This window comes from Eublepharis macularius, chromosome 7 (assembly GCF_028583425.1).
Source record: "Eublepharis macularius isolate TG4126 chromosome 7, MPM_Emac_v1.0, whole genome shotgun sequence".
Lineage (NCBI taxonomy): Eukaryota > Metazoa > Chordata > Lepidosauria > Squamata > Eublepharidae > Eublepharis > Eublepharis macularius.
This window is the reverse complement of record NC_072796.1, coordinates 55,322,924-55,345,457: the sequence shown is the minus strand read 5'-3', so window position 1 is coordinate 55,345,457 and position 22,534 is coordinate 55,322,924. Positions and strand designations below refer to the sequence as shown.

The 22,534-nt window shown below is 41.8% G+C and overlaps 1 long non-coding RNA gene across 1 annotated transcript; it reads left to right on the top strand.

The window, feature by feature from the left end:
• Positions 1–1,400: 1,400 nt before the first annotated feature.
• On the top strand, positions 1,401–10,146 carry LOC129333590 (uncharacterized). The gene is made up of 2 exons (XR_008597431.1): positions 1,401–2,532; positions 9,855–10,146. It is a non-coding gene; the product is annotated as an uncharacterized LOC129333590 (long non-coding RNA).
• The last annotated feature ends 12,388 nt before the right edge of the window (positions 10,147–22,534 follow it).

The following is a 22,534-nucleotide window of genomic DNA, read 5'->3' as shown; positions in this document are numbered from 1 at the left end:
CCTGGAGAGGAGACGACTGAGAGGTGATATGTTAACCATCTTCAAGTACCTGAAGGGCTGTCAAATAGAGGATGGTGAAGGGCTGTCATATAGAGAAGTTGTTTTCCATTGCCCCAGAAGATAGGTCCAGAATCAATGAGTTGAAATTAAATCAAAAGAGTTTTCAGCTAAACATTAGGAAGAACTTCCTGACAGTTAGAGTGGTTCCTCAGTGGAACACACTTCCTCAGGAGCTGGTGGGCTGTCCTTCTTTGGAGGTTTTTAAGCAGAGGCTAAATGGCCATCTGACAGCAATGCTGATTCTGTGAACCTGGACAGATCATGAGAGGGAGGGCAGGAAGGGTTATATCAGTGCTTAGTTCTTGTGGCCCCTTTTTACATGCTCAGAGTAATGCCAATCACCACTGTAGGACAAGGAAGCAATTTCCCCCAGGCCAGTTTGGCTAGGAATCCTGATGGTGTATTGCCATCTTCTGGGCATGGAGCAGGGCTCACTGGGGGTGTTGGGGGGGAGGTAGTTGTGAATTTCCTGCACTGTGTAGGGGGTTGGACTAGATGACCCTGGAGGACCCTTCCAACCCTATGATTTTATGAAATATTGATTTATTTATTTATTTAATCACATTTCTAGACCGCCCTCCCCGTTAGACGGGCTCAGGGCGGTTTAACAACAGTTTAAAACAGTAAAAACATTATAAAAACATTAAAACATTATATCAAAACAATTAAAATTGGCAGGTATAAAATATTAAAATACAGCAAATAATAAGGGACTTAGGCCTAGAGGTAAGTGAGCACAAGACTTCTTTTGCTAATACCCACAGGAATCTTTATTCACAGGCTGTGGTGTTTGTTCTGAAGATGTAAAGGTGTTGGGAAGGGATTCAACACCTGTGGGCAGCTCTTGGATTATGCCACTGTTGCCTGACCCTGAGCATGTTCACTTGGAAAACAATCCTATTCACAGCCTTTTCCTATCCATATTGTTTCTGTACTTTATTTGCAGTCTGCCTTTCTCACTGAGACTCATAGTAAAGGATGAGACATCTAATAAACAGTGCAATGGGACTACAATTACAAAATTCTTAGACATGATATGTCAAGCAGTGCAGAAAATTGTATTACAAAGGTAGAAAGCAATGCAGAAAAACCAGGTAGATAAAGCAAATGCATAATACATAACATATCTCTTTCTCAAGGGGGAGGACTCTCCTCCTTTGGGTCTTTTTAAACAGAAGCTAGTTTATCAGCAATGCTGATACGCTAGTTCTATAACTTAGTATGAACTTAAGCAGATTGTGGGAGGAGTCCAAATTGGCGACTGCTACAGACACTTTGAACCTTGCTCCTTTCAATTTGTTCCTTTTTAATCTGTTCAAACAATAAGTTTCCTCCCTGAACAAGTAAGACTGTGTCTGGAAGCCAGAAGGGCTTCTATGCTCTGTTTTTAACTTGTTTTTAACTTCTTATCTCCACAACTTCTGTGGAAATTTAATTGAACTGAGAGTTACAAAGGCTTGGATATCTCTGTTAATGCATAAAGATACTTGCCTGAACTTTACCTGCCTGCTTGCTGTGAGGAAGCCTTAATTGAATTTTGCAGAATAAGCTGAAGAACTGCTTTATTGCTGCCATTGCTGGGACTTTTGGGTTCTGTCTTGAAGATGGTGGACACTTAAGCTTAGAGTTCTTCTCTCAGGAATAATTAAGTCTGCAATACCGACAGTTGAACGAAGAAGAGATATCAGCTTAAAGATAAGTGTCCACTGGAGGTGACTCAGCTGAAAAAGCAACTCTGTCTTATCTACTTTGTTAGAACTTTGGCAAACTATGAAGCTCCCTTCAGTGTGAGCAACTGAAACAACTGTTGGTTTAGCTGGACAGAATAAGTTTAGTAGATTGCTCCATTCTGAAGGATTGTTGTGTAGACTGAGTTGTGTACCACTTGCTGTCTCCTTGACTCTTTTATTCAAGGAAGAAAGTAGACAGGAACTATGTACGGAGGAATTGTGTGGGCTGGTCTTGCTGTTTATGAGCTCAAGAGTTACTTTTGAGGAGTTTTTGGAATTGCAACTGACATACACTAGAATATCTGAATTTTACCATATTTGAGCTTTATATAGTGAAGAAACAACTGGTTGGGGAGTTGTGCAAGATAAAACTCTGTTAACAAGACATCTTATGTTTATGTAATTGGTGACTGATATGCCTCACAAACAGAAGAAAAGATCTAGACCGTTTAATGATCCTCCTAATGGAGCCCTCCTCCTTTAGAACTATCCAAGTTGGATAATTATCTGCATCAGCATATTCCACATAAAACGGATAATTTAATAGGGCTTTGTGGCCCTATGTCAACTTCAAACCTTTATGCACCTCTTACTGAGGAAAATAATTTAAAATCACCACAACAAAGCACTGATGACTTCTCTTCTGAAGAGGAACTCCTCGTAGGTAACGGTGGTCAAAATTCCTCTTTTGGATTGCCTCAATTTGTCAAGGAGAAAACTTCATTTGATCCTGACTCTGTGGGTATGTAGTGTTTGCTGAGTAGTAAATTGGCTGCAAAGTTATTTCAGAGTTTATCAGAGATCAATGTAACTTTGGATGAGATTAATTCTAGAATGGTTCGTGTACAGAGTATTCGTACAACTGCTTCAAAACAGAAAGCACTGCAAAGGTACTCTATAGATAAAATTAATAGATGTTAAGAGAGCCAATCACATTGTTATAGTGTTTGTGATTTGAACAGGAACACAAATTTGCAAGCTATTATTGGAGAGTGCTGATTTTAATACAACTTTAGAAACACACTCCGGTTTTAAAGGAGGCATGTATTTGCTTAAAAATTCCCTAGCATTTTCAGTATTCCCACTATCTAGAGATTACATCCTTAGATGGAAATCAAAGTTTCAAATTAAAGCCAGCTTGGAATACGTGGTTAATTTGCCAGTCAGATCAAGACTTACTAGCATCAAGAGTGAATATGAGATGTGTGGTAACTTTTATTTCAGCAGAGTTGTCCTCAATTATTTTGAAATGCAAGAATGCATTGCTAGACATCATGTATGGGTTATATATGTATTTTAATCTGGAGTCTAGGCAGACTCCAGTCTAGATTGTGAGAGGAAGGGAGGGAACAGAGGAGTGGGTGCTAGGCTAGGGTTGCCAGGTCCCTTGACTCCCCTAGCAGGAAATTGGGAGACTGGCACTTACTCTGCCACGTCCCTGGATTCTTTCTTCACACACACACTCCCGGGTTGCGTGACGACATTTGGCTTCAGCAGGAGGGGGTTTGGGATCCAGCAGGAGCTGAAAACGGCCACTTTCCTGGGTTTCAGGACTTACCTTTTCTGGGCAGCCTGGCCAGTCAGAGCAATATGAAAAGCTATGGCAGCAGAGTGGAACTACTGGGATTTGGTATTTTACTGATTTTGTGTTATTTTATTAATTTCTATTGCATTTTTATTGCATTTCATTGTTATTTGCTATTTTGAATAGGATTTTACCATATCATCACCCTTTCAGTGACTTTATTGTATTTTACCACATTGTAAACTGCCTTGGGGACTTTTAGTTAAGAGGTGGTATAGAAATAAACGAACTAATTAACTTTCTTCTGTTAGAAATAGAAGATGGGGCCAGATTGACCTTTATCTCATTGAGCAAGGAGGATGTGATCTTCTGTTTGTTAGCATTTGAAAAAGGCACTCTTGCACATTTCCCAGTGAAAACTAATTGTTTCAAAGACATCTGAAAACTCCTTAGCTGAATTTGAAGTACCTCTTGCTTCTTTCAGAGTCAAAGATACATAGGAATTGCTATAAATATGACTATGAAGCCTCATGAAATCCTAGGTGAGAAGAAACCAAAGCCAGCCTACAGCAGTTTGAAATAAAATTGCTTCCACTGATAGGAGGAGAAAAAGAGACCCTGTGTGCATTTTTTAAATGGATCCATTCAAGTAGACAAAGGGCAGCTGTCTGATAGGGTTTGAAAATTTCCACCATACAAGCATTTGCTCCCATCTTCATGGAATAAATTGAACCTGAGCATAGGGTTCACTCTGAGTGAGATCAAGGTTCAATAGGAATATTTTCCCCAGTCCTAGTTACACCGTAGATCTTCAAAGACGGTAACATAAATATTGATGAGTTGCTACACAGCTCTTCAGAACTTTGCTACCGTCTGTTTTATTTCAGAGACTGAAAAAAGGGGGAGGCTCACTCTAATAAAAGCATGCCAAGAACTATTTTAACTACTGTGACTTCTGCAATGAAAGATATGCAGTTGCCAGTGGGGAAAATGCTTTGCACCAATTCAATTACACTAAGGAAAACTTATAAACCAAGTTTGGAAGCTTACAGACGAGAAATAGATATATATTTTTGGTGCAGTTTCAAAAAATGAATGGCAACCTGTATATTCAGTTCACTAGCCAAAAAAAAAGTGCTTGAAATATCAATTTATAAAATTCTTGTTTAGTCTGTCAAACCTCGGGCCATTATGCGTATCCTCCTGGTGGTAGCTCACTTGAATTATTTTCCGGGCAAGTAGGAATCTGGAAATCATACATAATGAATTGCTGACCACGAAATGCGTAGGCGTTCCCTGTCAGCTCAGCACTAATGATGGCACGATCCACGGAAGCTGCCTCTGCATTCTGATGTAGCTACTTAAATGGAAAATCGGACCAAACAGTACAAAACCCAAAGTTGTATCTGTATAGGAAATGTCTGCTCCCACTTCTTACCCTAATGCAGAGTGTACAGCAGTAATTCACAACCTGGCACCCACTAGGGTGTTTCTTGACACTCACTTGCTTCTTTAGTCTTAGGGATAAAATTTAAAAGGTCTTGAATAGAACAGAATAAACAAGAGCTTGGGTTGCTCATTCCAACTTACTGACCAGCAAAGTGCTGAGCTCTTCCCAGGCAAGGAGATAATAGCTGTACACCTGCAACTTGTCTATAGGCACAGGTTTCCTTATGTCAGTGTGCTCTGTGGCCACATAGGGAGCAATCACTCCCTTTTGTTGGAAACTGAAACCAAATTGTGTCTGTTCCACAAAAGCAAAAAGTCATGACAGCCATTTTGTATTTGGCTGTGTTTCTCCCATGGCAGCCAATCACAAATTTTCCAAAATGCCTAACAAGGTTAGGACTAGAGATGGGCACAAACTGGAAAAAATTCCAAACTGTGCTGTTCGTGGTTAGTCATATTTCACGAAACATGAACCACAAACTTTCTTGAACTTGCCCCAGTTCACGAACCTTTGTTCAGTTTGTGAAAACATCAGTTCTGGTTCAGCAGATGGTCTGCAGAGAGCCCCTTGCCCCATTGTCTAGGAAACTGATTGATTGGTGCCAGGCTATCTGCAGTGATGAACTGAAATACGAACCAAATGAACAGGGCTAAAATTTGTCACTGTTCATGAGAAATGCGCTCCCACCAACCGCCAGTTCGTAAACCACAAATCAGCCCGGTTCATGACAAACTTCAGTTCATATTTCGGTTCATGCCTGCCTCTAGTTAGGACTTTTGTTGTATAGTGCATACCATACTTCCCTAAAGGTCAGCACTTGCTCTTTATATACAGCTACCTCAACTCTATTCATTTTTAACAGTGTCCTTCAGATCCAACATCCAAATAGTTTAGTTTTACAACTGTATTCTGCTGATATTCTTAGAACAGTACCAAAACAAAACAAAACAAAAATCCAATTTAAAAGAAAACTCTTCCTAAACTAGCAACCAAATCATGAGATCTAAACACATGCATTCGCATATACACACTCAAACCAAATGGCAGAAACACCAAAAAAAACTGACATGGGAAGCTCTCAAAGGATTAGCCAGGATTGATTCAGTTTCGTTTTCCCGGCCATGTCAGACGCTCCTCTCCGCAGGCCCGGGAGGAAACGTCCAAGCAGCCTGACCGGGCGGTTGACCCATGAGGGGGTAAATTGCCCGTTTGCTCCAACGGAGGCCAGCAGACTTGCGCAGCACTTCGTGTGCTGCCAGGCCATGGAGAACGGCAATAAGCAGATTTAAGGTGAAAACCTGTAAGTAAGCGAATCCCTTCTGATTTCTAAGCGTAAGCGAAGGATTGGTGGGAGTTGAAGCTAAGAAGGTGCGGATTTCTTCCCCTTCGCGGAGTTTCGGAACTTAGTTGGTGCCCCCCCCCCCAAGATGGTGACGAGAAAGCAGAGCCCAGCAATGAGTAAATCGGTGATGGCGACGTTACAGGGGAAGGGGGAAACTTTGGAAGAGATGGTGAAATGAGCAGTCTTTGATGCTGTGCAGCCTTTTGTAGTGAAACTGAATGAAATGGGGCAAAAGGTTGATTCAATGGAAAGCGAAGTGAAAACCATTAAAGAAACAGCGACCGGAGCAGAGCAGTCTGCACACGAGAACACAGTACTCATGAAAGCAACAAGTAAGGAAGTGAAGCTTTTGGAGAATCAAATAATAGGATTGCAAGTGGACCGTGCCCAAACGGTACTGCGTCTTCAGAATGTAAAAGAGGAGCAAAGTGAAAATTTGAAAGATCTGGTGTCTGGACTTTTGGCGCCATTCGCAAAGGCAACTAAAGAAGAGTTAAAAAGCGATATTTTGGAAGTCCGGCAGACATCTTCAAAGTATGTAATGAAGCGTCAGCTGCCTCGCGAGATTATTATTGACTTTTCATCTAAGAAGACTCGGGACACCATCTTATATAATTTAAGTATAAAGGACTTGCAGCTTTCTTGAGGAAATGTGATGTAAAATATAAATGGTTGTTTCCAGAAGGCGTCTGGTTTAGATATAAGGATCAAACCTACAAGATTACATCAGAAGCGCAGCTGACAGACTTTTTGCTCAACCATCAGGAGTTCCAGCAGGAAGAAAGTTCAAAGTCTGAAGGGGAAAGTGGGGGGGAGGAGAGAGCGGGCGCAGCTACTCCAGCTGCGCAGAGAGAACTGAGACCGAGACGCAGGGGGGAGGGAGAAAACCTGATCCTGAATGTAGTCTGTATTGTATAAGATCTACCAATCTGATAGCATATTAGAAAGTTAACTTTTAAGAAAAATTGCAGCATGAAGGGAATACAAGACATGTAGTGTAGCGTTTGTTGTTTATATGTTGCTCTTCCCCTTTTCCCAGTCCTCCCTTCCCTTTTTTTTCTCTCCCCCTTATACTTTTGTAGTCTTTTGTAGTTTTTTATGTTAGATATTAAAAATAAAAAAAATTCAAAAAAAAAGAAAAAAAAGGATTAGCCAGGATCCAAAGAACTAGCATTGTGCTGAATTTTCATGATCAATTTTTGATGTAAAAAGTGCTTTCTCAGTATGTGTGAGAAGGTCTATGGAGAAAAATCCTTAATCATCAATTGTTTCACAAATGCTTGTTCACAAGCCTAGTTCTACTATGCTACTGATTCAATGCAGTATTTTTTTTATTTGAAAGGCCATTGGGAATACTTTTTTTCAGCCATGTGACTGTGAGCTTTTGTGCATGCCAATGCACATTAAGAGACTTTTTAAGGTACTTACTATGTGCTAATGCACATAAATTCCTGTCTTTAAAAAACTCTGCAAAATAAAAAGACCCATTACTGTGCAGACATTAAGAGACAATTTTTAAATTTGTTGTTATGCACTAATTTGCATGCTGTTTCACATTAAAAGACTCTTAAGCCCGTTGTAGTGTACTAATGCACAAAAACATGCCTTGTTAAGCCCTGACACCGTGCAATGATTTTTTCAATAAATGCATGTTAAACTTTTTTGCATATAAATGCCTCCTTCTTTACAACTAGGAATTCCCCCCATAAACACTTGTATGCTTCTTGAACCCCTCATTAAAAAACATGTATCATTGCAAATGGAAGATGTTTTATAAGGACTGCAAAACTCATTCCTCCAGTTCAACTCAGAAATCCTTCTGAGAGTAGAGAAGGAGGGTTAGACTGGATTTTTAGTCGTATAGTCCAATGCCATAATGACTTTGAAACTGAAAAAAATATTATGGAAAAACAGTTTCGAAATTTGGGCACAGGAGTTTGCTATTTAAGAGGGAAAGGTTTAAAATTTCACTGGGCTAGCCCAAAGAATTGAATTCTCTCTTTGGATCCCATCCACAATATGGAATGGGGGGGAGTCTTTGCAGACAGCTGTAAGAGATGCAGTGAGGTGGCTTGAATTATATTTATTTTAATAGAGGAGGAGGAGGAGGATGTTTCATCATACAGCTGCAAGACTCTGTCTCTATCTGACCAGAAGCATCAATAATCTCAAAGTCAGGGCAAGAAGAAACTGTCTTTAATTCAACACTGTGCATATTCTTGTAGACTGAGTTTTCATTATAGCTGCCATTAAGAGCTATCTCTAAGACAGAATAATGGCTAATGTACACAACAGAGAATAAAGCAAAAGCAAAATTTATCTGTATCCTTCCCCCCCCCCTGAAAAATAAGTGCCAATTTGGTCAGAATTTCATGAAAAATAGCACAAATCACGCTATTCCCCACTCACGCTATTCCCCCCTCACGCTATTCCCACCTCACGCTATTCAGTTTGCTATTTGAAGACATGTTCAGTTTCCTCTCAGGAGACAGATTACAAGACACCTGTAATGACTAAAATTTAGTTGTTGATTAACATTTGTCATTGTGTAGAAATGTCTGTTTCTACAGCTGAAGAAAAACAGTCAAAGGAAAAAGAGTGAGAGTTAGAATCTTTCAAAGCACAAGTAGAGTTGCCAATTCTGGTTTGGGAAATTCCTGAAGAGTTGGGGGCAGTGCTTGGTGAGGGTGGAGTTTGGGCAGGGTACAGACCTTAGGGGGGTATAATGTCATACAGATCACCCTTCAAAGCAGCCATTTTCTTCAGAAGAACTTGTCTCTGTAGTCTAAAGATCAGTTGTAATTTAATGAGATCGCTACATCTCAACTGGAAGTTGGCAATCCTAAGCATGACATACCTTTCAGTTGACAATCCACAGTGACTCATCAGCACCTTAAAAAAAAGACCCCTCAGAACAATCAGGTCTTGTGCTGGAGCTCTTCCTTCATCAGGGAACCTTTAAACATGTGTGTGCTAACAAAGATCTACCATCTAATTTCTACTTTATTCTGCTATGTGGGTGTACTCAACCTCACTCTTTATTTGGGAGAGCAATTCACGTAGTGATGTAATCTCACCTCTCCTTACTGCTGCCTCCCACCTCCAGGAAAATGGTGTCAGGGCTCCTTGGGACAAGACTTCTGTAGAAGGCTACATTCTTCCAGCTATGCTGCATTCCTGCATTGGAAGAGAAAGAGTGTGTTTGCTAATGAACAATGCAATCACTAGGGGTGTGCGATTTGTGGTTCTGATTCGGGAAAACCCCCGAATTGGGCCTGATTCAGAAAGATTCGGGATTCCCGAATTGGGCCCAGCATTGCTGGCTCGATTCAGAAATACTGAATCAAAGCTTTCCGAAGCAATTCTTATTGCTTCAGGAAACATTGGGCCAGCAGCAGCTATTCTTGTAGCATTTTCCTAGTTGTTTGCATTGCAAACAGCTAGAAAAGTGCTGCTTGCTTTCAAACTTCCCGCCCCTTCCACTCGCAAGTGGCACAAAAAGGGTTGTTCTCAAACACCCCACCGCTTGCTTCACCCGTGGGAGGGGGAGGAGGCTCCTCCTCACATTGGGTGAAGCAAGCGGCGGGGTATTAAAAACTGAAAGAACCCCTTCCCGGGCCACTTGCAGACGGCATGAGAAGGAATGCTTTCAGTTTCAAATGCCCCGCCACTGGTTTCCCAAAGCAGGAAACTCAAATATTTTTTTGTGTACACACCCCTCGTAATCACTACCCTTTCTTTTTGAAGGATGCTTCTTGCCTCATGTCTCTGTCTCCCATGAGCAGCTACAATCAAAATTGCTAGCAGAAATGAGGATTAGCCCTTCTGAGCTTGGAACCAATGGCTCTTTTGAGGATGACAACAGTAATGAAATCTTGAACTTTTGTCAGGATAAGACAGCAGCTGTACGAGCAGCAGAAAGGAGGAAGCTTGTAACAGCTGAAATGTTCCATGGGCAGATACATGGTAAGAATCTGTTCATGTGACCCGCAGCAAAACTATTTGGAGAACGGTTCTAATAAAAGGTGTTTTTATTCTACACTAATGACACTTGCAGCATCCTTTCCCCAAATTTGAAGCAGCAATACCTGTTTGTTTTAAGGGGCATCACACCACAATATGCATCTTTAAAAAGTAACATGAGAAGCCAACCTAAAATGCCTACCTTCTCTGAGCATTTTTGTACACATTCCAAAATGAGTAAATATTGATTTACAACACAATCTGTCAGCACAACCTCTTATGAAATTAACATCAGCATTTCTCTACTCATATTTAAATGTAAAGCTAGGTAGGCAAAAAAAAATTCGCTCAGGAGACTTTGCAGTTCTACAGCATCTTGTTTAAACTGAGTTGTCACCTCTGCAAAACAGCTATGTGTGCTTAGTTAGATAAACAAGGCAACACACACCAAGGCTATCAGTCTCTTCAAGGCACAGAAACTGAAATGTATGTGAATAGCAGCAAGTTGAAATGAAACACTATGCAAGAAAAAAGTTCCATGGAAGCAGTCTTTCATCTCACCAGTTGCATATTTAAATTAAACCTATTCCTAACAGATGGTTACTTCTCTGGTATACAGCTATGACCACTTAACTCTCAAGTCCAGTTTACACTTTTAGTGGCTGTTACCGCATGTGCTCCCTTTCATGTTTCCTTGGATATGTGTGGACTCTCTAACTTGGGTTTGGGACACTCACCCAGAACCACAACCAATTTGGAGGAATTAAACTCAGGGTCAGGGGGAAACCTCTTCCTGCATCCACAGTGAGGCTAGCTTAGAAAACTGACACACCAGTAAGGAAGAGCAGAACATGAGGTTTAGGGATCTTTCACCTGGATAGTGGCCAGGCAAGCTCAAAGTGCCTCTAATAGGCTACCAGTAACCACAAAACAAACAGATCCTTTCCAAAGCAAGGTTTAAAATTTATTGAGGGCAATATAAGGTCCAGGAATTGCAAAGATACTCAAGCATAAGAACAGTGCAATTGCATTCAGAGGGATATGCACGTGAAGAGTTCCATGAGAAAGTTTTTAAAAAAACAAGCCTCTGGATGAGAGGGAACTCTGCACCTGAGGACAGCCACAAGGAAGTGAGAGAGAGAAAGTTAAAGAAGGGGGAAAGAAGACTCAGGGCTTCTAAAGGTCCCCAGGGAAAGGTTAGCTGATTCCAGAAGAGAAGAGTGGTGTGGGCAGCCTGTGAGCCAGGAGAGGGGTTAGACTGCTAGCCTTTATCTAGCAGAACAAAATAGTTAAAAGAGGCCACACAAAAGAATATCAAAGAAATAATTGTAATGCCCAGGGATTCAGGGTACACATTTGTGGGTTTCCCAGTGTTCAGTGAGCTAGTAAGGGGGCTTCCCAGAAAGGTAACAAAAGGTGATAGCATCTAGGCAGACAGGAGAAAAAGGGCTGGTAGTGTGGGGGTTTCACCCATGCTTGTGCAAGTTGGTAGGAGACATTCAGACAAGGACAGTTGAAATAAACAAGCCCACCTAGATGCTTGATAGTAATCAGATTTTGTGCTCAGGAAAATTTGTCCTTGCTGATGAGATGACCCTGAAAGGTCTAGGCAGCTGCAAGTCCCTGTGGCAATGGGTAGGCATGCAGATGTCCCATTAATGAATCAGTTTCCCAGCTAAAGTTATAATTGCTCGTTAGTAGAGGTGTGCATAACAATAAGTGAGCCAAAAATACACAGAACTTACTGGTTTGGCTCAGTAAAGAGGCTTCCAGAATACTGAACCAAATCTGGGAAACAAGGCTGTAATGACTCCCCCCCCCCCCCCGAAAAGTTTGTGTGTTCCATTTCAGTATTTACTGTTCACTGGCTGCACAGATAGGCCTGCCCGTCAGGGGCCATCTGGCAGCATCTTCTTGAGCCCCTAGGTTTAACTCCATTGGCAGTAAGTGAATATGCATGGTGCAGACGAGTGCATTCACCCCCTCCAGCATTTCCTGAGCAATGGCATTGGCATTTAATGGCTCATAAGGATTAAAGGTTTGCTTTGCACCAGGGAGGAGAACAGCAGACAGCATGGTGCCATCAAGCCAGCGTCACCCTCAGCATCCTTTTGTGTGCACACAGTGCAAGGACAAGCCAGCAGCTAGGACTCCTGGCATGGGCTCCTGCAGCAGATTAGGGGAAAGGATTTGCCCAAATGGCCCCTCATGGTGGAAACAAAACTAGAAGGCACAGGGAAACATGGCATAACAGCAGGACTCAACAGTAAAAATTATTGGCTTTGTCACGACAGCAGATGCACACTCCTACTCATTAGCATAGCCTGAGGAGAGTCTTGGCCTTCAAAGTATGGCATTACAAGCTCTTAAAATGGCTTCCAAAATGAATTTAGTCAAGATGGAGTCAGAGCAGACACCTGGAAAGCGGGTCCCTGGTAACATGGAAAACACAGATCAGGGAATTCTAATCTCTGCATATCCTTCAATTCTTACTTCTTGCCACAAGCCACTCTCACTTCAGCCTGGTTACCAACACATTTGCAACATCAAGTAGAGAAGAGAAATTAAGAAGATTGTAGAAAATCAGAGTTACATAGAAACGTCCTGGCTGGGGAAAAGTAGTGACCCACATAAACAAACAGCTGCCAGAAGAAGTGATTTAAAATGGCCTCCGTGTGTCAACCATTTTATGTCCATCAATTCTGGTTCACTTGCCTACTAACCAAATGTCAGTGTGATATTTCCTACTGAAATAATCTCTAGGTGACAAATATGAGATTCCCACAGAACAGTCCAGCTAGGAGATTTTAATATGTTCCTATAAAATTAAGTATGTGCTTCTATAATCACTCAATAATTTTTAAAACAGTTGTCTAATTGGGTCACTTTATAGTGATGAAAAATGTTCCTAGTTATGGGTAGAGATGGGCATGAACAGAAAAAAAAACCAAACATGATGATCATTGTTCATTGCCATCCATGAACAGGGACTCATGAACAACCATGAACATGGCCCTGTTCATGAACATGTTCATGGTTGGCTGTTCGTAGGGGCCAGCAGGCTCTCCTCCAGCCATCATCCAAGTCAAGATCCCTACTGCACCACTCCCAGAAACCTGACCTGAGCAGGCACCAGGAAAGGTACCAATAATAAATAATAGTTTGGCCCAGAGCCTGGCAGCAGCCCTGGAACTTGAAGGGATAGATCCCTATCCCACCACACACAAAGAAAATTCAAGCTCCAATACACTCTCTCTATCAAAATGCCAACAGAAACTGTCGCTCCACTGTCTGCAAAGTCAGAGCTGAGAGCCCCCCTCCCCCTGGTCTTTGCTCTATTGTTGTAATAAATTTGGAGCTCCACACTTGAAAGGTAGACCTGCCTATCAAGCTAAATTGGGCTTAGATTGGGGTTTCCTGGGCAACAGCAGGAGTTCAGACAATCCCTGCCTAAGTTGCCAAGGGAATTGATTGCAGGTGCCAGACTGACTGGCTTGACGAAGAGCAATGAACGAGGCTTGCAACGACCACCTGTTCATTTAGAATGGGGCCTCACGAACAGCTTGTTCGCGAACAGCAGATTGGGCTGTTTGTGGTCTTTTTTTGTTCGTATTGCTGTTCGTGCCCATCTCTAGTTATGGGATTTAGAAGCTGTTCTCTGAACCTTAATTTTCCTGATGGCTTTGGCAGATTCTGAAGATGGCATTTGCAGGGAAGTCAAAGAGCCTTTATAAAGTCATTGTGTAGATTTATTCTCAATACAAACAACCATATGAACAAAATATCAGTATCTAAAGTTCATTCACAAGCACAGCTGTGAATTTTTATTTATGCAGTTCCCAGGCTTGTTGTTCCTCAGATCATTCACCAGTTCTACTACATCATCAAGGATTTATGCACCTTCCAGTTGGTCTCAACCATGAAAGCAGGTTGGTTAGAGACTAACTCTGTTCACATCTTTGCATCCCAACTGGTTCTTGCCAGCATGTCAAAATTGGCATGCTGGAGAAGTGCTCCAAGACAGCTTTCTACAGAGGTGTGGCTATACCAAAGCTCTTACAGAGCAGTTCACAAGCTCAGCTGTTCTGTACCCATTTTGCTATCTATATGTGGAATAGTATGATACAAGTGGGGGACCCACAAGGACTTGTGGGGGGGCATCTCCCCTCCCCCACCACATCCTCTTTCTCTTCCCTGTCCCCCATAGCTTCTCCTTTTCCTGCTTCCTTCTCTCCTTCCCATCCACTTTTGTCTCCCCTCATCTTCACCCCCTCCCCAGCAGCCACTCCCCTATGGCCCGGTTGCATGGTGCTGGCTGAGCCAGGTTCAGTTGTATGGTGAACAATCTGCAAGGACTTGAGGGGTTCTTCACTTTTTTCTGTATTCCTTTCCCCACACTATTTCCCCTTTCCCTTCTCCTGGCAGCCTCCATATATTCACCTTTCCCTACATCCTTCTCTCCTTCAAACCCACTAAACTTATATTTTACCTATCCCCCATCATCATCTATATTTATTAATTTGCTTCATTTACATATTGCCTTTCTCCACAATGGGTACCCAGAGGAGCTTCCATCATTCTCCTTGTCTCCATATTATTCTCACAGCAACCCTAAGAGGTAGGTTAGACTGGAAGTAAGTGACTGGATCAAGTCACCCAGTGAACTTCCACAACTGAGTGGAGATTCCAAGCTGAGTCTGTCACATCCTAGTCTGAAACTCTAACTACACTGGCTTTTTTGGGAGGGAGCTGTTGGAAATACAATGTCTTGTGTACAGAGAAGGCAGAAGACAGAATACCAGCAACAGGCAGCAGGTCTGACAGTCAGATTGATGGCAGAGTGGGATCCTTCTTTCCTCCTCTCTTCTGTCCTTCCTGCATGTCTCCAGATTGGTATTCTTAGGCTGCTTCCTGCCTCTTCCTGAAAGTTCCCTCCTCCCTTTTCACTGAGGAAGTTAGTATCTATTCTGTTTCTCTCCTTTCTGTCAAAGTTGTAGTTCCTAAGTAAACTATTTTCATCCACTCCTTAATCAGACTCAAGATATACCAGAGCCTACAGTTGCTACTGTGTGTTGACAGTAGCAAGCAGCCAGGCCTGGGTGAGTCACATAAGTCATGTGGTATCAAGTCACCTGGTGGTTGCTTCTGGGCCTGGCCACACTGAGTCCTCCCTCAAAGGCCCAAACAGCACTGGAAAGGGCCCTGCCACCTCCTCCTGCTTTTTACTGATAGAAACCAAGCCTGAAATACTGTTATGGTTGCCTAACAACAGCCACTGGAGGCATCTGATTCTTGCAGCTACAGGAGCTCCTTTTATCATTTTGGCTTTTGTTTAAACCCTCCAATATATTAGATTTCATTTTTCTGCAAATCTGGAGCATTTTTCAGGTGTGTAGGAAAATTTGTCTCATCTGTTCATGGATCTAGTCTCCAGATTTAAGCATCCACCGATCAGGGCCACTTGGCTATTGGTATATAAGATAGCCCAATTTCATCAAAAGCTAAGCTGGGTCAGTTCTTGGATGAATGACTACCAAGGAAGACTCTGAAGAGGAAGGGATTGGCAAACCACCTCTGCTTCTCATTTGCCTTGAAAGCTTCTTGCTGGGGTTGCCATAAATTGGTTGCAACTTGATGGCACACACATACCTACATCCTGTCCCTGGAATGAAGTAGACTGACTGAAGTCCTTACAATAGTCTGTATCAGCTTTGGTTTGAGACATCACCTTTGCGCAATTCTATGAATATAAGGACAGTTGCACAAACAGCTCATCCCTTTTGAGTCAACGAAGGACATGCATATTTAACATTAAAATCGATGGGAGAACTGATAGGAAGGATTCTAAATAGTAACATAGACAGCACTGCAGCCTCTTAGCTTGAAATACAGTAGCATGAGGAATAGGCAAAATGGCAAGGGAAGGACATTTGGTGTCACAGAGGGCAAGGCATCGAGGCAGGTTGACAGCAGGAGGACCTTGAGGTAGATTTGCTAGGATGGGGGATCTTTGGAAAGCGGCAGGAAAACAGGGGGAGTGTAGACTGCAATGGGAAACTTGGCAGGGCAGGCATTGGGAGGAGAGAGGAAGGCCAAGTCCCACCTTATAACCTTCAAGACTGGAATACCTCACACATGTATGCAATCTTAGTGGCTACAATTTGCAGTCAATCAAGAAAGCCCAAACCCTGTCTCCCCGCCCCCCTTTTAGAAACACTGTGCTGACTCTATGCCATATTAGGAAAATGCTGTATGCCTTGTAAAAGTGAAACTAATAAAGGCAGAGACTGCAGTAATGAAATAAACCAGAACAAAATGAAAGAAAATAATTTGGGTTTTTGTTTTCATTATAGGCTGTTGAGATGAGGAATTAGTCATTTTCACATTGATTATGATCATTATGAAACACTCCATTTTCATAACTATTGTAATTAATGAAAAACACAGAAGTATACATGTATTAGCATATCTTCATACAACACTATAGTTTTTAGATATTCTCATATAGACTCTGCCCTAACCTAGATAGCCAACGTAAGCTTGATCTCATCAGATCTCAGAGGCCAAGCAGCATCAGCCTTGTTTAGTGATTGGATGGGAAATCTCCAAGGAAGACGACGGTCTCTATGCAGAGGCAAGCAATGGCAACCCACCTCCTGTTAGTCTTTTGCCTTAAAAACCCCACTGAGGTTGCCATGTCAGCTATAACTTCATGGCACTCTCCATCACCATGTAGACTTTACAAACTAATTGTTCTGCCTTGCATGCTATTACTTTAGAGATGTGAATCTCCCACTCCATTTTCCACATTTTTCCTATATTTATTTTACCATAAATATATTTCTCTTACAGCTCCTCAAAACTTCCAGTTTCCTCAAAACTTGGATACTTGTTTTGGAATTCATGCCATTCTGTATATAAGATTACATGGGTAAACTTCATGCAGACAGTGAGATTGGCTATAAATATGCATGGACGCTATGTGTTTGGCACATGTTGGGTATACCAGAGACACATATAAATACAGAAAGGAAATTTGAAAAAGAAATATGAGAATCTATTAGATCAACAACATGTATCTTGGTCCATCTTTAAAATGCACATTCAAAACCAGCTTCCCTGCTCTATTATTAGCATTTTAAAAGAGAAAAGGCATGCCCTTTAAATTATGTCTTTTCTCCTTCAACATGCTAACAGCAGCCTGAGGGAGCCAGTTTCAAAGAGCAAAAGGAGTGAAGGCTATAGGGTTAAACTTGTTATTCCTTCCATGCATGCTCTGAGGCAAATTGAGGCTGCATACGCCTGTAATTTCCATTTTATAGATTAACAGAGACTGTGATCCTCGTAGCATCTATTAGAGCCACACAGAAATTCAGCTCTGGCATAAATGTGGGAAAATACTACAAAACATAACCATGCAGACAAGGCCTTACATTGACAACAGGCCACAGAAACAAGGTCAGCCCTGCTGCCAGATACACACATTTCCCTAGGCCAATCCCCTTTAGAAAACAATAAGCGTAGGACTTGCATCCATAAGCAGTAGTAGGCGAGCGCTGACAGAGAGATTACAGAGAGGGAGAACACAGAAGAGGATAGCATGGACAGCAGACACCAGTTTCAGAGGAAGGGAGCCTTGTTTGGGCTGTGCATGAAATTACAGAGAAGGGGAAGCATCATTTAAAGACTTCCCATTCAGCAATCTCAACAGGAGTGTATGTCGAACCTCCCTGCCAGAATATCAATTAAAGCCTTTGTTCTCATCCAGTCCTTATTCGTAAATTGGAGGGGGGGGGGGGAGAGCGAGAGTTAAGCTAATGCCAAAAGCTTGAGCACATACCTTAGAACAATTTCCACAGAGAACTGTCATCCACTGAACCAATCTGAGTGTTGTTTTACAACTGCTTCATCTATTCAGAAGTGTCAAGCCTCATCTTATCAGCCTTATTAGATGTGCTTCTGGCACCACAGACGCTTGGACACTGAGGGATTTGAACTACTGAGCACACTTGTTTCAGAGGGTGCATTTTAACATTTTCAGTTTTATGGATGAATGGTAACTGTATATTATGGTTTCAAGCTTGTTATTCTTCCATGATTAGATTGGCATGAACTCCTCACAAGTAAATGGAATCTCTTGAAAATGAGAATTCCCTTCAGGGTCAGACAAAAGATTCAGTGAAACTGCAGGACATTCCAGGTAATCTGCATTGCATTATTTCCCTCCCTGCATGGTTCTGCCGTTGTGCTGCAGTAAGAGACTCCATCATACTTCCTACGTTTTCAGCTAAGGCCAGTGTAATTAACTGAGAAATAGCTTCTTTTGTTTCTTTTATTTATAATAAAAAAGTTTTTTCATCATTTCCTCCTTATTATTACATAGAATAAAACACTAGAAATCAAGGTACTATCTGAAAAATAGTTATTAACCAGGCATTCTTAAGAAGATTAATTTTGGTCTCCCTGTGGTTGTGTGTGTATACATGTGTAAATAAGTCACAAATCTGATGTTGTTTAAAATAATTCTAATACCTTTTGCATGACTGGTAATTTATATACTTCATTTATACTCTACCTTTCGCCACAATGGGCCCCAAAACAGATTACAACATTCTTCTCTCCTCTATTTTGTCCTGTGAAGTAGGTTAGGTTTAAGAAGTATGATGGGTCCAAGGTCAACCAGCAAGCTTCCTTGGCAAAGTGAAGATTTGAACCTGCATCTCCCAGATCCTAGTCCTACACTCTTACCACTACACAACGCTGGCTTTCAATGGTTATGTATATGAGCTTTTCCAATCTTACCGTTTTAGACAGGGGAACAATTTGTACAACACTGCCCTTTATTTATCATGGATTTACAGAACAATTTCACAGTTGGAGTTTTCTATGGCTGTTGCAGATAGTCATTTATTCAATGCATACTAGGGACCCATTCCCCTGTGGGGGGGGGGCACTCCCAGCCTCTGCCACCTCTCACCTGGCCAGCAGGGAGGAAGGCATAGAAATAGACCTGGGAGCCTCACAGAGCACTCCCATGTGCTCTGAAGCACTTCCTCATCATGCCAGGAATGATGTCATTTCTGGTGCGACACAGAAGTGACAGGTCACATGCAGAGCCGATTTCGTAAAAATCGGCCCCCAAACTAGTGCTTGGGACTGATTTTTATCAAATTGCCACACGCACAATCCGTCACTTCCATGTCTCACATGGTATAATATCATTCCCAATGTATACCATTCCCACAATATACCATTCGCACATGGTATAATGGTCCAGAGTGCCCGCTAAACCCCGCTACTACAGCTTCATTTGTCTGAACAGGGCCTTCTTCAGGTGCATGCAACAACTTTCTCCCATCCTATGCTTGCCTGAGGAAGTCAGGAAGACTCCCACATATTTGACATTCCACAAACTGTGTAAAACAGAACTGTTCAGGAGGTTATTTTTATAAAGAAATAGGACTTCATCACAACAATGATTTAGGAAGACATTTAAATAGAGGGTATGGGACTATACTACTAAAATGTATTATCTGTTGATGTATGTTTTTATTTTGCTCTCACTGAGTTTTGTTCCTACTTATGTAATACCATTCCTTGGATTGTTTACATATTGTTTAATATTTATGCTTGTTCCAGTTTTCTGCAATCCCAATCCGATTACATTGTTTATTAGATGTCTCCTCATTCTGTTCATTGTAGTGAAGTTTTTATTTACGTTGTAAGCCACCTTGAATTATTGCAAGTTACCGGAATTGGTCTCCTTGTGAGTTGGGGGAATTAGCTGCAAAGAGAAGGCTATGCAAGAGGAGTAACAAGCGAGATCCTCCACCAATTTTTATGGGGTCCCCTCCCCAAGGAAACTGACAAGATGGCTGTTTTCCAAATTAAAGAGTAACTTTTATATAAAGGGGAAAACTCACACATACAACAAGAGGCAAATAAATGATTTTCACAAGCACACAAGAGTCATAGGAAAGCAGTGAGGAAAAATGGGAATAGATTGTAGGACTTTTGGGTGACAGTTACCAATCAGAGGAGTAGAGTAGTCCATCGAGGAAGAGGGCTTCAAACAGCCAGTCTTCTCGACCAGGAGAGGCTCAGATAAGCTCTGAAGGCACTATACTTGGGTCCCAGTAAGCATGTACAATTTGACTGGTGCAAAGCTAGCATTCTTATAGGGTAAATCAGACCCAGGGGCTAGAGAGGTACTTCAGCTGCTAAGACAAAGACCTTAGTGGATATCTCCTGGAATGGACAAAAGACTTGAGAACCTTGTTGGTGCTGCCGGGGTGCGACAAAAGAGTTAGATTGGCTGTTCCTGGTATCTTACAAAGAGACTATTGTTAATTAAATATTCCTCTGGAGCTGGTTGATGGATTTAGAGTTTTGATTGAATGTTCCCAGGAAGAACCTAAGCTTATCAGAGCTGATTGATGGTCCTAGATTGCCAGACAGGATCTAATCAATGGGAAGAGGGAAGATTGGAATGTTCAGGGAGACGTAACTCATGAGTGGCTTTCTTGTCAAAGAGCTGCGCTCCAAGGCATGGGTGTCAGGAGACAATAGCATCTAGTCACTCAGCATTCCATTTGCATAGTACGTGCATTTCAGACTCCTGGGCAGGAGCTAGTAACGTTCTGCCTTGCTGGGCAGTTTGGCTTGTAAGGCATGAAGCACATTAGATTCAGTGGCTTATGGTTTTTAAATCATAAACAGCTTATTAAAACAGAAAGGGCTAGACGGACTGCTTACATGCATGCTAGAAAGGCAACTAACAAATATTTAAAATAAATAAATCTTTACATAGTGTAATCTACCTTGAGTCTCAGTGAGAAAGGTGGACTATAAACAACTTAAGTAAATATGATAATCACACTGATTATATTAATATCATTCTGTTTATGTTTTTTCTTCTGAACGGAGAAATGTAAGAAAAATCTGACTGTGTCATGACCAAGCATTCTGTCCCCAAGGACAGTGGAAAAGAGAGATCAGATCTCACAGATCAGGAGCTCCTTGGGCGATGATAGCATGAACATTCTAGTGCTGAACTCATGCCATTCTAGAAACCCGTTTTGCTTGGAATGATAGTGCAAGACAAATTTCTACCATCCAGCCTATTGACTATCTAAGATTCATCTGTCTGAATCCCTACATACTAGCCACAGGTAGTGCCAAATTACAGTCCTATAGGACATAAGTGATAGCATAACACCTGGCCAACTGTGCAAGCAGAGATGTTTTAGTTCGTTCCTTCCTCCACCACAAACCTCCACCCACTTGCCATCCAGCTGAAGGTCCCATTTCCAGAAGCAGCATTTTGGAGAGTTCCATGGCCAGAAGTTCAAGGTAGAACGGGGGGATATTTTCCCCCTCTCCTGCCAGCAGAAAATTACTTGGGATTTAATCTGTACCTTCTTCTCTTCTTGCAGTCTTAACCATTTAAATATCTAGATTAATCCAATTAAAGCATCAGTGGGATACATTTAATCAAAGTTTTACACAGTAAACCTTGCATACTACAGCCCTCAAAACTAGTCGGTCTGTACAGGTCTATACTATTTTTCCAGGACCATAAGCATGTTTATCCAATTATTGAAAATAAATGTAGTTCCAGAGACACCAGTCTCATAGTTCTCATAAAAATAAAAGCTTGGGGTTCCCCTTGCCACAGTTTACCTGTTTCTTCTTTATGTACAGTAGTGGCTGTTAGGAAACATTACACAGCACTGGCCACAGTAATTGAGAAAATGTCAGAACAAGGTCAGTGTGCTACCAGCTTTGCAAGGCTATTTGAGTAATGGACGAGACACATGTCAAAACCGCTTCTGGTTCATTTAGTATTATCTTCATTGTAGCCCTAAATTGACACCAGGGAACAATATTTCCAGCTCTTCCCCATCACTCCAGAGCAGGCAAGAGGAAATATTGTTTATCTGGTTGGTTAGTGTTTGTTCTGCATATGAGCCATCAATTCCACTGTGACATAAAAGAACAGGGGAGAAGGGGGGCACATTCGACGCGTCCCAGGCAACACATGGCTGTGTGATTACTGTTAAGTGTCATTTCAAAGCAAAAGAGAACCAATGTTTGACGCCTAGTCTGAGGCTATTATTGAGAGCAGCAAATCCAGCTTTTTTTAACCTTTTGGCCCTCCTTGTCATCCCTTCTCCATTTCTTTTTTATAAGGTGCCGAGTAATTCTCTTGATTCACTTGGATTTCAGTTATGTGCCCTTAAAGCCTTTGGCAAGAGTGAGACATTAGCATACATGGCAGGCAGGAATGAGGCAGAGGCTAGAATTACATTATTTCCCCCAAGCCAGTTGTGCTCTGAACTTTCCCAATGTGTCCATTATTGTCCAGAAGCTTTTATAAGCATCATTACCCAGGGCCCTTTTAAAACTGTCTAATGCAAGGTTAAATTCAGTCTCACTGCTGCATTCAATCTCATTTAAGCAGC